The 16,267-nt window shown below is 46.0% G+C and overlaps 1 long non-coding RNA gene across 1 annotated transcript; it reads left to right on the top strand.

The window, feature by feature from the left end:
• The first annotated feature begins 7,177 nt into the window (after window positions 1–7,177).
• Window positions 7,178–10,291, top strand: LOC105528307. Its single transcript, XR_001004341.1, has 4 exons — window positions 7,178–7,226; window positions 8,742–8,857; window positions 9,086–9,195; window positions 9,498–10,291. It is a non-coding gene; the product is annotated as an uncharacterized LOC105528307 (long non-coding RNA).
• The last annotated feature ends 5,976 nt before the right edge of the window (window positions 10,292–16,267 follow it).

Here is a 16,267-nt window from a genome sequence, read left to right as displayed (position 1 = left end):
AGTCTTGCTCTGTCGCCCAGGCTGGAGTGCAGTGGCGCGATCTTGGCTCACTGCAACCTCCGCCTCCCAGGTTCAAGCAATTCTCCTACCTCAGCCTCCCGAGTAGCTGGGATTACTGGCGCCCGCCACCATGCCCGGCTAATTTTTGTATATTTAGTAAAAACGGGGTTTCACCATGTTGGTCAGGCTGGTCTCAAACTCCTGACCTCGTGATCCCCACGCCTGGGCCTCCCAAAGTGCTGGGATTACAGGCGTGAGCCACCATGCCCGGCGGCAACTCTTTTTAGACAGTTGGCAGTGAAGGGCTGAGATAGCCATTGTTTTTAAACCACAGACAAGAGAAAAAGCCCTGGAGAACTAGGGCTCAGAGAGGAGAACTGGTACTGCTAGGCACTCCCAACATCCATTTCTCCATCCTGCATTTTGTTCAGCGGTCTACCCCTGCTCCAAACCTGGACCCCAGTGCTGTTGTGGGACTAAAGGAAATCCCTTCTTGCCAGTGGGTGGTTGAGAGTGGGCATGTGCCAGTTCTGCATGGTGAGCAAAGCCTGTGACTTGATGGACGTGGTGCCATCTCTGGCAAGATCCTGTCTCACTGCACTTCTTCCTCTGGCTGTTGTCTGTCCCTTGTCTGTCTTTCCTTCCTTCTGCAGATAATTGTAAAACACCTACTCTGCCAGACCCTGGGGAAATGAGGGTGAACAATCTTAAACATCTCTTCCTTCCTGGAGCACACCTTCTAGGCAAGTGGGGCCCAGACAGTCAATGAGGCCGAGGGAATGTGCCCTATGTTGGACGCAGTTACATGCCAGGGAGAAAAATTAAGCCAGAAAAAGAAGTGGGGAGTTGGGAGGTGGTTAATCATAAAAGGTGTGGTCAGGGCAGGCCTCTCTGGGGAGGTGATACTTGGGTGAGGACGTGAAGGAGGTGAGGGAGCCAGGTGGACATGTATGCAAAAGCACTGTAGGCAGAGGGAACACAAATGCAGAGGCTGGGGCAGGAGTCTACCTGGCATGTTTGAAGAAAAGCAAGAAAGTCCAGCTGGAGGGAGAAGCCAAGAGGGAGAGTGCAGGCCCTTGATAGGCTCCAGTTAGGTCTGGCTGTGCTGCCCAGAAGCATGCCCCCGTCTTGCTGGCTGCCTGAGAATGAAGCCCATTTCAAGAGTGGCAGAGCAGAGAGAGGGGAGGGCCCTGGGTTCCTGATGGCATTGTTGGACACAGGAATCACCTGGAGCCTATTTCTTATTATTTCACTTCTTTGAAGCTGGAGTTGCTGTTTCTTGCCCTCAGAGGCAGCCTAGCACAGGTAATCACCTCCCAGAACCCAGTCATCTCCCCATAGTTTGTTTTGCGCTATGATAATAGAATACCTGAGACTGGGTAATTTATAAGAAACAGATATCTATTTCTCACATTTCTGGAGGTTGGAAGTCCAAGATCCAGGCACCACCAGATTTGGGGTCTGGTGAGGGCTCAGCTCTGTCTCCCCTTCCAAAGTGGGGCTTTGCATGCTTCATCCTCTGAAGGGGAGGAACACTGTATCCTCACATGCTGGAAGAGTGGGAGAGAACCCACTCTTACGACCTAAACACCTCACTCTAGGCCCCACCTCCCAACACTCTTGCATTGGGAATTGAGTTTCATCATGAATTTTGGAGGGTACAAAAACACCCAAACTGTAGCACCCTCCAAGAGGTTATAGAAGCAGACTTGAGAATGATCACCTCCAGGTTTTATAAAGATTAAATTTTCCTCATTTTACTTCAGTGCTTTGTCCCCCATGAGTATGTTAGGTTGCTTTTAACTGTATGTAATGGAAAACCCGATAAACAATGTGGACTATTTATTGGTCTGGAGTGGGAGATCTCAGTGAGTTTCTGAAAGACCCAGGCTCTCTCCATCCTTCTGCACAGCCATCCTCAGCTGACTGGCTTTTTGTCCATGGACTTGTAGTTTCATGGTTATAGAATGGCTGCCACAGCTCCAGACAGCACATCTTCACATGCTGCAGCCAAAAGCAGGTAGCAGGGAATAGATTGCCAGAGTGGAAAGAGTGGAAAGAGAGCTGGACATTATGCACCTGTTTGTTTTTTGCATCAGTAAGAAATATCTTTTCCAGAACCTCCTGCCTACACCTTTCTTCCCCGAGACCTTCCTTTATACCAAATCTGCCAGATCTGGGTTACACTGGCAAAGCCTAGCTGCAAGGGAGGCTGGCAAACAGTATCTGTCATTTTTCAGAGTCAATGGTCTGGTCTGTAAACTAGGATTAAATTTAACTGTATGGAACAAACACCCGAATGACATTGGCTTAAACAGGAGAGGAACTTGTCTCTCACATAAAGGAAGTTGTAGGGTGAAAGTGGGGTAGTAGACAATCTGTGGTTGGTATTGGCAGATCCATGAGGTTGTTAGAGGTCCAGACCTTTTCCAGATCTCTGCTCCCACATCCTAAGGGTGTACTCCTTGCCCTCAGGGTCCAAAATGGTCACTAGCCATCAGCAGGGCTCCCTTTATGGATTTCCTAGAAGTCTCACAGGGCACTTGTGCCCTGTATCTTATTGGCAAGAACTTGGTTGCAAAGGAAGCTGGGAAATGTAGTTTTTATTCACGGTGGCCCTATGCCAAAATAAAACTCAGGATTTTGTTACTAAGGAAGAAGATTGTGTCTTACGTTGGGTATCCTAGAAGCAGGCCCGAAAACAAAGATTGTTCGCAGAAGAAATGCTCCTAGAAGAATTCAGTAAGGAGCTAGAAGAAGGATAGCCATGCAAGGATGTCAGATAGTTATATGACTTATATGACAGGTAGGTTCAGCCTGACCTGAAGGGGAGCTCCAACTGTAAACGATGCCTCTGAGATGTCCCTGCCCCAGGCAGGGTATCTGGGCTTCCATTCTTCTATGCCTGTCAGCCACTGGCTAAGAGCCATCCTTGTTGATAACTCAGGTACTTCAGTCTTTCTGTAGGTGGGCATAAAAGGGCAGTAGTACAAGAACAGCCCTCCCAGAAGAGTTGCAGGAGCCTCAGGTCAGAAGCAAAAGTATGCCAAGTGGAAGGGGCAGACTCAGAGAAAGGGATCCAGGAATCTCTGCAGAGCCCCAGTGGGGTCCCTGCAGGGATAATGCCTAGTGGGAAGGAAGTAGCCACCTCTGTCACTGAGGCGAGGAGGGGAAGGGTGGGAATGGCTGATAGTGTCCAACAGGCAGCCTGTGCAGCATGTGTGCAGTTCCTGCCTATGAGATAGTGAGAATCATGGAAAGTCATAAGCAAGAGGGAAGACAGAAAAGACAAGGAGACCAAGTGCTGCTATGTGAGCTCTGGGTGCTCTTCCGAGGTTAGGTATTTTAAATAGTGACAACAGTTACAATGGGGGCAAATTGATGCTGATCAGGAACACATGTAGACATTTAATTATAGTATTTATTTTATAAACAGGGATTTTCTGGAACACAGAGTATTTCCTTTGCAAGAACTGTCCATGTTCTTTGCCCACTTACCTGTGGGGTTGTTGGATTACTGGTTGATTTGTAGAAGCTCTTTCAATACGAGGGAAATCAGGCCTTGGTCTGTCATGGGTATCCCTGTTTTTTCTCAATTCATAGACAGATTTTGTGTGTTCACAGATTGTTCTTCCTTGCCACGTACTGTGTCGGGAGTGATGTTGCTAACTGTTCACCACGTTCTCCAAAAGACCTGTCATCATATCCCACCCCCAGCCTGGGGCCGCTGGGAGACTGTGCCACATGGGAGGGGAGGAAAGTATCAGCCAGCAGGTCTGCTGTAGCCTCTGCACAGAAGCAGATGTGTCCCCACAAGGGTGTCCTGATATATCATGTTTCCTAGTTCCTTAGTCATTGCTCAGTTTATCATGAGCATTTTAGAGAACTTACTTTGTGTTTAAGAAACCTAGTGGTATATAAAGCTATAATGACTTTTAATCATATGAAAAGATAGTACAGACTGTGAGAGGGGAAATTGACATGACCTGTTTGGTGGACTATTTGCAATATCTATTGAAATTAGAAATGCACATGGCTTTGACCCAGCAATTCCACCTTGAGAGTTTATACTAACAACACATTCACACATGTAAATGAAGAAGTATGTGCAAGGATGTTCATTTCCACATATGGATTGTAAACTCCTCCACGGCAGTGACACTGAATGTCTCATTTTCTTCTCTATCTTCCCTAGAACAGTGACTGGCACACAATAGGCGCCAATACAGATTTTTTTTTTTTTTTTTTTTTTTTTAGTAATGAAGAGTTAAGGGCTGGAAAAACACCTGTGTTTCATGGTTGAATAATTATGGTACCTCCATAGAATGGAATATTGTACAGTCATGAAGAAGAGGTATATTGAGGTGTGTGTGATACTGAACCATCTCTAAGGTATAATGTTAACAGCAAGGTGTAGAGTAGGGCAAGTAGTATGCTGCTATTTGTTTAAAAAGAAAAAAATAACATACATAGATGTGGAAATATGCTAAAACAGTCTCTGCGAAGGTTTACAAGAATTGCCAATAGAGGTTGAGAGAAAAACTCTTCACCATAGGCTGTCTTTTGTGGTGATTGCTTTTTTCATGTGTGTATAATGTATGTTACCTGTTCTAAATAAGTAAATAAATGAGGTGCAGTTTCTGAGTGCACTTCCATCAGTTTCTCCTCTGGTAGGGAAGACCACCACAGGAGCTTTCCAGTTCTGTGGTTCCGTGTAGCCAGAGCAAGCCTGCTTTGCTTGTTGTGTAGTTCCAGCTTGTCGTGTAGTTCCAGCTTGTCTCCCTTTCTCTGAGTCTTGCCTTGCCACACTCTTTCTTGCCTCGGACCTAGTCATGTTTCCTCACATTGAAACTTCCAGGGAAGGAGCTGCTGAGCAGATGCATACTGTAGTGTCAGTGGCTATCATGGCTCACTGCATGGCTCATCTCGGAAGTATTGTTATTTAAATAGGGACCAGGTCTTGAGCCAAGATACCTAAGTTCTGACTGAGCATATTGCAGCACTGGCTCCTGTGCCCTATGCTAGGTAGAGGTATCCAGCAGCCCCTGAACAGCTGTACTTGCACCCCTCCTATCCTCTTGACTACATAAAGAGGCCAGAGAGCAGAGAGAAAGGGCTCTGAGAGGCATTGGCTGTTTATTTTCCTTGTCTTAACCAACTCGGGCTGCCATAACAAAATACCTCAGACTAGGTGGCTTAAACAACAGAAATGTGTTTTCTTATGAATCGGAAGCTGGGACGTCCAAGATCAAGATGCCGGCTGATTCACTTCCTGCTGAGGCCCCTCTTCCTGATGTGGCCTGTAACGGTGTGCTCACACAGCAGAGAGGGAAGCAGCAAGCCTCCATGTCTCTTCTTACAAGGATGCTAATCCCATCATGGGATTAGGAATTATGGTTAGACTTCATCTAACCCTGATCGCCTCCCAAAGGCCCCACCTCCAAATATCATCACATTGGAGGTTAGGGCTTCAACAAATAAACTAGGGGGGACGCAATTCAGTCTATAGCAAACCCCTCCCAGAGGGCCTGGGGTGTGTCTTTCCGGCAAATGAGAGGACTGGGCATGAGGAGACTGGGTGGTTGGCTGTGGAGAAAGAAGGGTATGGTGACACTGCCATCCTGGCTACCTTTGGCCACCCCAGCTTGTGGAATGTAAGAAGGCCCAGGAACCAGTTCCCATGCACCTCAGGCCCCAGGTTTTCTTAGCCAAGCCCTGAGAATACATCAAGAACAGGTGAGGGCATGTGGACACAGGTGTGCGGGGGGCCTGCCAGCAGCTGTCCCCGCTTCCTGCTAATGCTGCTCTGATTTTCACCTTTGCTCACCTCTCTCCAGTGCTGCTGAACACACCCCGTTCTGGCGATCTGACTGGAGAGAGACAGTGTCACTGTGGTGGGCTCAGGGATAGACTCATGACCCTATTTGGGCAAGTAAGTCAGGAGAAGCGGTTGGTGGAGTCTTGGAGGGAAGTTGTCTTGCTCTTCTGAGAGTGTGTGCACTCCCGTTCTCTGCCGTGCGTGTGAGAGGAAGCCTGTGCCCCAGAAGCTGGTGGTGCCATCTTGCCTCCTCAGGAAAGAGGGCTCAGGATGGTGTCGACTCAGTGGAAGGCAGAGATGAAGCTCGGAAAGAAACCAGGCCCTTGGGGGTGTTACTGACCCACTGGACTGTGACCCATTTGAAGCCTGCCCTGTCTCTAGACTTTTTATTGTAAGAACCAGTAAGTCTGTTTCATGATTAAAGCCAGCACGAGTGTGGTTTTGTAACTTTGGTTGAAAATTCCTAATGGATTGCTGAGGCAGTTAGTATTGGCAGGAAACACAGAGATCTAAGGCTGCCTCGCAGTTGGGGTGGGAGGTGGGAGGCAGTGGGGAGACTGTGCCGGGTGTGGTGGAAGCCAGACACAATCTGGGAACACCACAGCTGCTACCTGCATTGGGACTACCATATCTTCAGAGTCCACCAATTTTGGGATGACCTAGCTGGAGAAGGGACATTTCCCTTCACCAGCAACTCCCAGCCATGGCAGTAGTGCCTTGTCAGCCACAGGGGCCAGGCCAAGCCTTGGCCCCAGGTCAGAAGTGACTGCTCCCAGGCTAGACAACTGTCTGTTCCCATTTGAGCATCATCTCTCAGCTCCACAAGCCCTGCTGCCCTCTCTAAGGCTGTGAGGCAGAGCAGGGTCGGGGGGAGAGAGGAAAAAAGACCCTGGGGAAGGAGAAGGAATCCCTGAGATAGAGGCTTTAACCTACATCGTGGCTAAGAGTCACATCAGAGAAGACAGCAGAGTCAGTGGGGTGGATGGAGTATTTTGCAAAGGTACCCTTAGTTGAGACTGTTTTCTCCTCTCTCCTTGCCCCTGCACTCACCAGTGTAAGCACTCACACAGGCGCTTGGAAAGCAAAGTTGATATCAGTTATTAGAAAAGATAAAAACATCTCCTATTTGTGCATGAGTGTGACTGCCCAAGGTGATACCAGAAGCTTCTTCCTTCTAGATATGCATTTAGAAAGGTGTGCACACAGACCGTCTCTGGAAGGACAAATCAGAAATGACTAACAATGGTTAGGGGAAGAGAGAGGATGCTTGGGGTCAGATGGGCTTTCTCTAACTGTTAAGTCTTTGGGTTATTTTCTGTTATCATTTGTAGGTAGCACAGTGGCTCAGAGAGTGGACTTGGAGCCAGGCTGCCCGGTTTGTAGCCCAGCTTGACCTGTGTGATCCGAGGTGAGTTATTTCATCTCTCTATGTTTTGTGGTACTTCCTACCTCATTGAGTTGTTTGTGAGGTGCAAACAACTCACTATCTGTGTATACATAAAGCATTTAGGACAATGCCTGGCACAAAGTAATGGCTATGTAAGTGACTGCTATTATTATTATTATTATTGCCATTAACTTAAAAATTAGATACAATCTCGAAAAATACGCAGTCACCTGTGGATTTCATTTCACAAAGGATGAGAAGGGATGGCAGGGACTGAAACCTACTAGGCCACTAAATAAAATCTCAGCTATTACTTGTAGCCCCTGTAACCTAATCTTTCATTAGAACTATTTGCAGTTAAGAAAATAAGAATCTGTAATCATTTTTGGTCTTCCCCTTGCAGAGGTAAGGGTGGGTGAGGTTGGCAAGAAGAATATGGAAATCCAGCCTTAACTATTGAAATCTGATTAACCAAAGCTAGAGTGTGGCCGAGATGATTCTTAGAGCTTTGGAACCAGAATGCTGGTGGAGAAAAGGGAGCTCTCCTGGGTCCTTGGGCCTGCATCTTGCATGCTCTGAGGGGAACTCAGCTTTTGTTTAGGTGAAGCCCTGTAAACCTACACATTTACCGTGCTGTGTTCCTGGGCCCATAATGCCTGTCCTGAAGCCCTTGTAGGAAGGCACTTAGCTATCCACAGAAAGAACAGAGCCCCTGATCAATGGAGCGAGCTGCGTTCCTAGAGCATTTGGCTTACTGGTCTCTCCTGTGAAGGTGCTTGGGACTCATATGGGGAATTCACAATGTCCTAAATATTGTGGCTGTAAGCTACCTGAGGTTTATGTGGCTGTGTTGAATCCCCAGCGATGGTATTTTGCTTTAGGAGCAAGACCCAGGACTTGGAGCCTTCAGCATTATGCCCACATCCCATCAGACTCTCAGCAGGAAGGCAAAGGCCGCAGTGCAGAGAACCCTAGAATCTGCATCTGGGCTGCAATGGAACAGCTAACTAGAGTTTTCTGAATCCATGAGGTTAAAGAAGAAGCCTTTCCAGCTTGAATCTAGTGAGACTGAATTCTTTGGGGATGCGGAACTGGAGATGAGGTTCTTTCTAAAAGAGATGCCACAGAAAACAGTGGTTGCATTTATTCCTGTCACCAAGGAAAGATTTCACATGACATAGTTTAGGTAGAGACTGACATGGATGTGTTTGGAAGTGTCAACACCCAAGGGGATAAGGTAATCAGCACAGTCCAAGAGAGCTTTCTGATGACAATGATCCATATCTGCACTGGCTACATGTGGCTACCAAGTGCTTGAATTATGGCCAGTGCAGTCTAAGAACAGAATTTTTAATTGTATTTAATTTAAGTTGATTTAAATATACATAGCCACATATATTTACATGGTGTCTGATGATAACTATATCATACAGCACAGTTGTAGACAACTGACTTTTCCCTATGGCACTTCGTTTGGGAAGAGAATATTTTGGGGAGCTGTGTTTCAGACATGATGCTATGTGCTTTCTCTTACAGAATAATCTTGTTTAATCTCCACGAGTTTGAGGACTAAACTGGGTGCCAGAGAGAAGTTAAGTAACTTGCTGAGGTTGTGTCAGTGACAAGGGAGCAGGGAAGAGATTCAAGCTCAGGTATGGCCCACCCAAGTACTGCTTGTGCATTCCACAACTGGGGAGACTCTAATTTACTTAAGGGTTTAGATTACGGCGGCAAAGTGAATTAAGGACCAGGAAATGTGGCTTTGTGATTAGCTAAGTTGAGATATTTCACTTCAAGAGAAGAATACTGAAGAAGTCACTCGATATTTAGAACTATATTCAAAGATCATTTCCTTTTCTTTTTTTTTTTTTTTTCTTTAGATGGAGTCTTGCACTGTCGCCCGGGCTGGAGTGCAGTGGTGTGATCTTGGCTCACCTCCCGGGTTCAAGCAATTCTCCTGCTTCAGCCTCCTGAGTAGCTGGGATTCTAGGTGCCCACCACTACACCCAGCTTATTTTTTGTATTTTCAGTAGAGATGGGGTTTCACTATGTTGGCCGGGCTGGTCTCAAACTCCTGACCTCAGGTAAGCCACCTGCCTCGGCCTCCCAAAGTGTTGGGATTACAGGCGTGAGCCATCATGCCTGGCCTCAAAGATCATTTCTTAGAGAAGAACAGCTGGCTGTCTCTGTCACCATTAATGAAAGCTTCACTTTATTCTGGTTTACGTAGGGGCTATGGAAGAATGTGATAAAGTCTTGTTTCTGACATGGGCATTTCTCTTCACATCTCAGGGAGCCTGGTTGGACTTCAGGCCCCTGTGAGGCTGACTCTGTAGTCCTGGAGAAACTCAACAGCCAGGAACTTAGGACCATTTGTGTGTGGCATTTGGGCTAACCAGATTGGTGGCTTCTAAAGAAGATGGAAAGCATCAAGTTTCCTATATTTAAATTATTTGGTGATCTCAATACTGGTTGTTAGCCAAAGTACACGATGGAGACAGCCTATTTGCTCTACTACTTTTAATGTAGAAATATTACTAAGCTTGAGCTGATTAATAGAACTGTTACACATTTCTGTGCTCCCCTTACTGGTGGCATGAAACAATTCTTTTAAAACCTGCCATGTGTTCACATTTAAAACTAAAAGTAATTTAGATTACATGGATTTGAGAAGCACATGTTGACACATAATTGCCAACAGATGGGTTTTCAAATGTAATGAAGTAAAAATGGTCAGTACCCCATGTGTTGGATTTTGCAATTTTCCAAAGTAAGCCCTCAGTTTTGGCATGTCATGCTAGTTAAGAACACAATGTATTTATAGCTCAATTTTACATTTTCTGATGAATTTGGCATGGTATTTTGTTTTTCCATCAGTCACTTAAGACAGGACATTTGCCATTCCAAGAATGAATTAACACTCTTCTAAGTGATCTATAAACTGAGATGTAAAATAAATTACAAATTGGGACTGTTTTAGTTTTCCAAGCAAAGGGTATTTAAATAAAGCTTGAAATCATAAACCTTATTTCCTATTTGAGAAGATGCTATATTCATTACAGAGTGAAATAAATGATTTTAACTTTTTTTTTCTAGCAATAATAGTTAGAATCTTATGTTCTTCAAAGAAAATTCATAATACTTATTAATATTTGTATGCCATGAACTTTCTGGAGTGATTGATTTATGCAATTCTGTTTATGACACTGGCGTTCGTCAGTCAGATTTGCATAGAGTATGTTATCAAGGCAAACCACAACCAACTCTTCATACCACAGAGGAAGGCACCTGCCCACATGTGGCAGCCTAGATAACAGGACAGTGTGTTAGAAAGCCCTCATTCTATTTTCCCCTCTTCACCATTATTTCTACAGGGTGCACAGCAGGGCATATGTATACTAGTGAGAGCAAACAGAAGTACTGAGAAATAAATCACCTGACTAATAAATAGACAGCACAATCACCTAGACGACTTAGAATACATGAATACATACAGACAGAGGTTGGTTGATTCCTTGGAATGTTCTTATGACAGTGCTGATTTGTGTGTGTGGTTAGTTGTTAAAATTTGGTGCTCCTGCAGGGAGGATGATTGGTGCAGGCTTCTATTCAGCCATCCTGCCCCTAGTTCCTTGGAATGTAACGTGCGGTAGGTGGATCTTCAAGTCCAGAAGCAGAAAAGCTGGATCTGTGGGCGTTCAGAAGAGTCAGCAAGTTGCGAGGACAGCAAGGGGCAGACTAGTCTAGGCAGATGGTGTGGGCTGAGTGAGTGAATTCTAGGGAAGACCAAACAGAACAGCAGTGAAGCTGGCTGGAATCATGCCAGTGGCTACTTGGCAGTAAAGGAAAATGGAGGAAAACCTTGAAGCCCAGCAATGGGCATTTGTTCTTAGAGGCTTCTCTAAAGTCCCAGCACACCTAGCCTTGAAAAGAGCCTACTGTGCGCAGGGTGAGTTGGGTTGGATTATTTTTTTTGAAACAAATGCTAGTGTAAACATGTTTTTCTCTTCAGTGGTAAATATCAGAATTATGATGAGGCTTTAGGATAAGGAGATGCTATTGTTGGCTAAAATGAAATTCTATCTTTTGATTCTTAAAGAACTAAGAAGGATAGTACAGGGCAAAGAGCTCTTGTCTGGAGTCAGAAGGCATGGGGTCTAGTCCCAGCTCAACCGCTCAAACTGGCTCAGTCTCTTCTGTGTAAAGTGTTGGGTGTAGGAAGAATTACATGGTAATCAGAGGGAACTGCCGGTTTGAAACACTGTAGTTTTATTCTCTTTTTCCTGTGCCTACCTGGTGCAGAGAACCTTGCTAAGCTGTCCTTTCTTTGGGCTAATCTCAGTAGCATCTTCCCACCTTCTGAAAAAAAGCTTATGCCTTCTTACCATCATGCATGTATCATGCATGGCCTTATTACCAGATATTTTAAGTTAAAAAAAAATCCAAACCACCAAAGATCAGAGTTTAATTGATATGCTTATTGTTCTGAGCTAAATGAAACAAATGAATGTCTGGAATTTGGTAAATGAGATGACTCCTATTTTGAATTGTAAGTAAACTAATGTGGTAGTCAGGGTAGTCTAGGATATGCTGCAATAACAAACGATGCTTACATCTCAGGACCTAAGATGAAAAAGGTTTATGGCTGGGGGTTTTACCATAGCATTGTCAGTGTTCTTATTCCACAGGGCAGGCCGGTGGAGCAGCTGCTTCTGGAGCATTTCTTGTTGCTACAACTGAGGAAAAAGAGAACAGGGTGAATTATGCTTAGGCCCTTAGAGTTTCTGTTCAGGAGTGATATATGTTACTTCTGCTCATCTTTTATTGACAAAAGCATGTCATAGGTGGTGCTTAACTTCTTCAGGGGGTGGGAAAGTACAATATCATCATCTTCTCCAGGAGGTGGAGAGCTGGAGGTATGTGGAACAGCACAAATGCTTACCACAGCAGTGACTGCTGGGCGACACCCAAACTCATCACGAGCAGAGTCTTTCGTATATTGTATTAGTTTGCTGAGCTGCCATAACTGAATACCACAGACTGGGCAAATCAGACAGCATTTATTTTCTCCCAATTCTGGAGGCTAGAAGTCCAGTGTCATGGTGTAGGCAGGGTTGGTTTCTTCTGAGACCTCTCCCCTTGGCTTCCCTTTCTCTGTGTGTCTTCACATCATCTTCCCTCTGTGTGTGCCTGTGTCCTTGTCTCCTTATAAGGGCACCAGTCATGTTGGACTACAGCCCACTCCAATGACCTTACTTTAACGAATTACCTCATTAAAGAGTCTGTTTCCAAATGCTGTAATATTCTGAGGCACTGGGGGTTAGGGCTTCAACATATGTATGAACTTTGGGGGGACACAATGGAGCCCATAACAGATATCATATTAACATTAGAACCGGGGCTATAAAAATGGTAATTGTTAATAGCAATTAGTAATTAGCAAAACTTTTTCATACATATTTTCCCTATCCGTATACTTGGTACCAAAAACTCTTAAGATTTTTTTTTTTTCGTAGGGTCTTGCTGTGTCACCCAGACTGGAGTGCAGTGGCGTGATCTTGGCTCATTGCAACCTCCACCTCCTGGGCTCGGGTGATCCCCCCATCAGCCTTCTGAGTAGCTGGGACTACAGGCATGTGCCACCATGCCTGGCTAATTTTTGTGTGTTTAGTAAAGATGGGGTTTTGCCATGTTGCCCAGGCTGATCTTGAACTCCTGGCTCAAGCAGTCCACCTGCCTTAGCCTCCCAAAGTGCTGGGATTCCACGCATGAGCCAGCACGCCAGGCCACAAAATCTATTTGTGCAAATAAATTATTTCTTGCTATAACATTCATGACAGCTCTAAGATGCTGTGATTAGAGTTTAAAAATTATAGATTTAATTGCAGACCTATAGAAGGTTTTCCTAATATACCTCATACCCTAAACTCTCTTTAAACACATTAAGATACTACAGAATCCAGAAGACTGACTGAACTTTTTAGTGGTTTTAATATTTCTCCTGTGATATGTGTTAGAAAACCATTGACCTGTTACTTTTACTGAGTATTTTCTTGCTATTAGACATGATTGGCTGGGCACGGTGGTTCACGTCTACAATCCCAGTGCTTTGGGAGGCTGAGGTAGGCAGATCACCTAAGGTCAGGAGTTTGAGACCAGCCTGACCAACATGGTGAAACCCCGTCTCTACTAAAAATACAAAAGTTAGCCAGGCGTGGTGGCGTACGCCTGTAATCCCAGCTACTTGGGAGGTTGAGGCAAGAGAATCACTTGAACCAGGAGCGGAGGTTGCAGTGAGCTGAGATCGTGCTAGTGCACTCCAGCCTGGGTGACAGAGTAAGACTCCCTCTTAAAAAAATAAAATAAAAAAGATATGATCTAGCCTGGTGGTTCTGAGACTTGAGCATGAATCAGCATCCCCAGGAGGGTTTGTTGAGACAGACGACTGAGCCTCTCCCCCAGAGATTCTCATTCCGTAGTTCTGGGATAGATCTAAGATTCTGCATTTCTGACATGTACCCAGGTTGTGCTGATGCTGCCAGTCAGACCAGACTGCAAGAAGTTCTGGTTTAGGAAGTTGCAGGTGAGGTGATGGAAAAACCGTCTTTCTGTGTTTCCTCATCTCTGGGGCTTAAGGTCCTGGAAGGCAACCAGGCTAATGTGGGTACATCACTGATACCTTCCAGTCACTGGGAGACAGGGAGTCGAAATTGTCAGAATGGTGAATGAGGCACTGTGTAACCAGGACCAGCTCTTTTGTATTTCTTAATCCTTATACAAACCATGTAGTATTACCCACTCTGTGTAAGGCCTGCTTCCTCTTGAACCATTCTTCAGTCATTTTGTTTCTGTTTTTAGAACAGAGGGGCTGGTACAACATTCTTTTTAACAGTTATGCCAATTGCACCAAAATCTTGAGAAAAAACACCCAGTCATTTTCTGTTTCCAACTGTGCTGCTTTTCATACACACAAATTTCTGGGGCCCAGTGCTAACTGTAACCACTTTTGCTTTGGGAGTCCCAGAGCTCCTTGCCAAGGCTCAGCCTCGTGGCCCACACTCACCTCTCTTCCTGATGGCCTTAGCCTCCTATTTGAGACTGCACGCTCAGACCATGCTGTTAGGACTGATGGATTTTTAGTCCCCCAAGTAACAGTAAAAACTGGAGAAGTGACAAGTGGATGTGTCCAGAGAAGGAGGCCGAGGCAGACTCTGCTCTCTGCTTCTGCAGTATCTGTTCTCCATTTCTTCCTTACTGTGATGGTCTGAGTTTTGTGTTCCTCCCGAATTAACATGTTTCAGTCCTAACACTCAAGGTGATGTACCCACATTAGCCTGGTTGCCTTCCAGGACCTCAAGCCCCAGAGATGAGGAAACACAGAAAGACGGTTTTTCCATCACCTCACCTGCAACTTCCTAAACCAGCGCTTCTTGCAGTCTGGTCTGACTGGCAGCATCAGCACAACCTGGGTACATGTCAGAAATGCAGAATCTTAGATCTATCCCAGAACTACGGAATGGGAATCTCTGGGGGAGAGGCTCAGTCGTCTGTCTCAACAAACCCTCCTGGGGATGCTGATTCATGCTCAAGTCTCAGAACCACCAGCCTAGATCTTTTTTTTTTTTTTTTCTTTGAGAGGGAGTCTCACTCTGTCACCCAGGCTGGAGTGCACCGGCGCGATCTCAGCTCACTGCAACCTCCGCTTCTGGGTTCAAGTGATTCTCTTGTCTCAACCTCCCAAGTAGCTGGGATTACAGGCGTATGCCACCACGCCTGGCTAACTTTTGTATTTTTAGTAGAGATGGGGTTTCACCATGTTGGTCAGGCTGGTCTCAAACTCCTGACACTCAAGGTAGGGCCTTTGAGAGGTGACCAGTGGCTGTATGAAAGAGGCCCAAGAGTGACACGTCATCTTTTGCATCATGTGAGGACACAGCAAAAAGGCATTGTGAACCATGAAGTGGGTCCTCACCAGAACCTGAATCTGCTGGCACCTTGATCTTGGACTTCCAGCCACCAGAACCATGAGTGATAAATTTCTGTTGTATAAGCCACTCAAGTCTATGGTATTCTGTTATAGCAGCCCAGATGAACTAAGATACTTACTGACCAGATCCAGGGGTCATGTAGGGTGGTGATGTGCCCAGCTAAATACTGTGCCAGTGACACAGTATCCAGGGGCAGCTGTGTGACCTGCTACTGGTTCATGCATGCAAGAGTTCTGTGTGGGGCTTCTGAGAAAACCTTTAAAAGGAGGTGTGGCTCAGCTGGGGTGCTCTTATTGTCCTCTGCCCTTCACCGTTCCCCTTTTTCCTTCCTGGAATGCAGATGCTAGGCTTGGAGGTGCAGCAGCCATGGTGCTACAAGGCAGGCTCCATGCTGAGCAAGTTGGAGCAGGAGGAGAGCAGGAGCCTGCCTCTCCAGTGGCAACCCCAGCAGCTGCTGAACTCCAGACTTCCTCTGATGTGAGAAAAACAAACCTCTACTAGACTCTGCCTGTTTGTTAGATTTTTCTGTTACTTGCAAGGGCTCTGCCTCCATCAGCACGGAGTCTGAGAAAGAAGAGAAGTGACTGGGAAGTGACATGTGAGTGTCCCACCACTGATAACGGTGATGAGAATCAGCAGACTAGCAGCCACGCGAACAAACATTTCCTGAGTACTGACTCCAGATCAGGCACAATGCCAAGCCTTCGGCGTGACATTTTACAGATGAGGAATCTAAGGTTCAGAGGGTTTTTAGTAACATGCCCAAGTCACGCAGCCAGGAAGGGTAGAGCTTGGATTCACACCCAGGCCTGTCCAACCTCCCTGGCCCTCATCAGGACTCTTGACCTCTCTAGCTCTGATCCCCAGGCCTGTCTTTGGTGTCTAGAGTCAGGCCTTAGGCACCTGTCCACTTTCAAGGCCCTGGCTCTCATGGCTTGTATCTCCACCAACCTCCCTGATCCCTTCCCTGCAAACACAGCTGCTCCTCCAGGGCTGGGCTGGGGTTGAAGCCCCTCTTCCCCTGCTGTGCCCACCCTCTTCTGTCTGGTGACTCCTGCAGGATGGGGCTCCTCC

Source organism: Mandrillus leucophaeus, unplaced genomic scaffold, assembly GCF_000951045.1.
Source record: "Mandrillus leucophaeus isolate KB7577 unplaced genomic scaffold, Mleu.le_1.0 Scaffold710, whole genome shotgun sequence".
NCBI classification, from domain to species: Eukaryota; Metazoa; Chordata; class Mammalia; order Primates; family Cercopithecidae; genus Mandrillus; species Mandrillus leucophaeus.
Note: the sequence above shows the minus strand (reverse complement) of the source record. Positions and strands in the feature narration are given on the sequence as shown.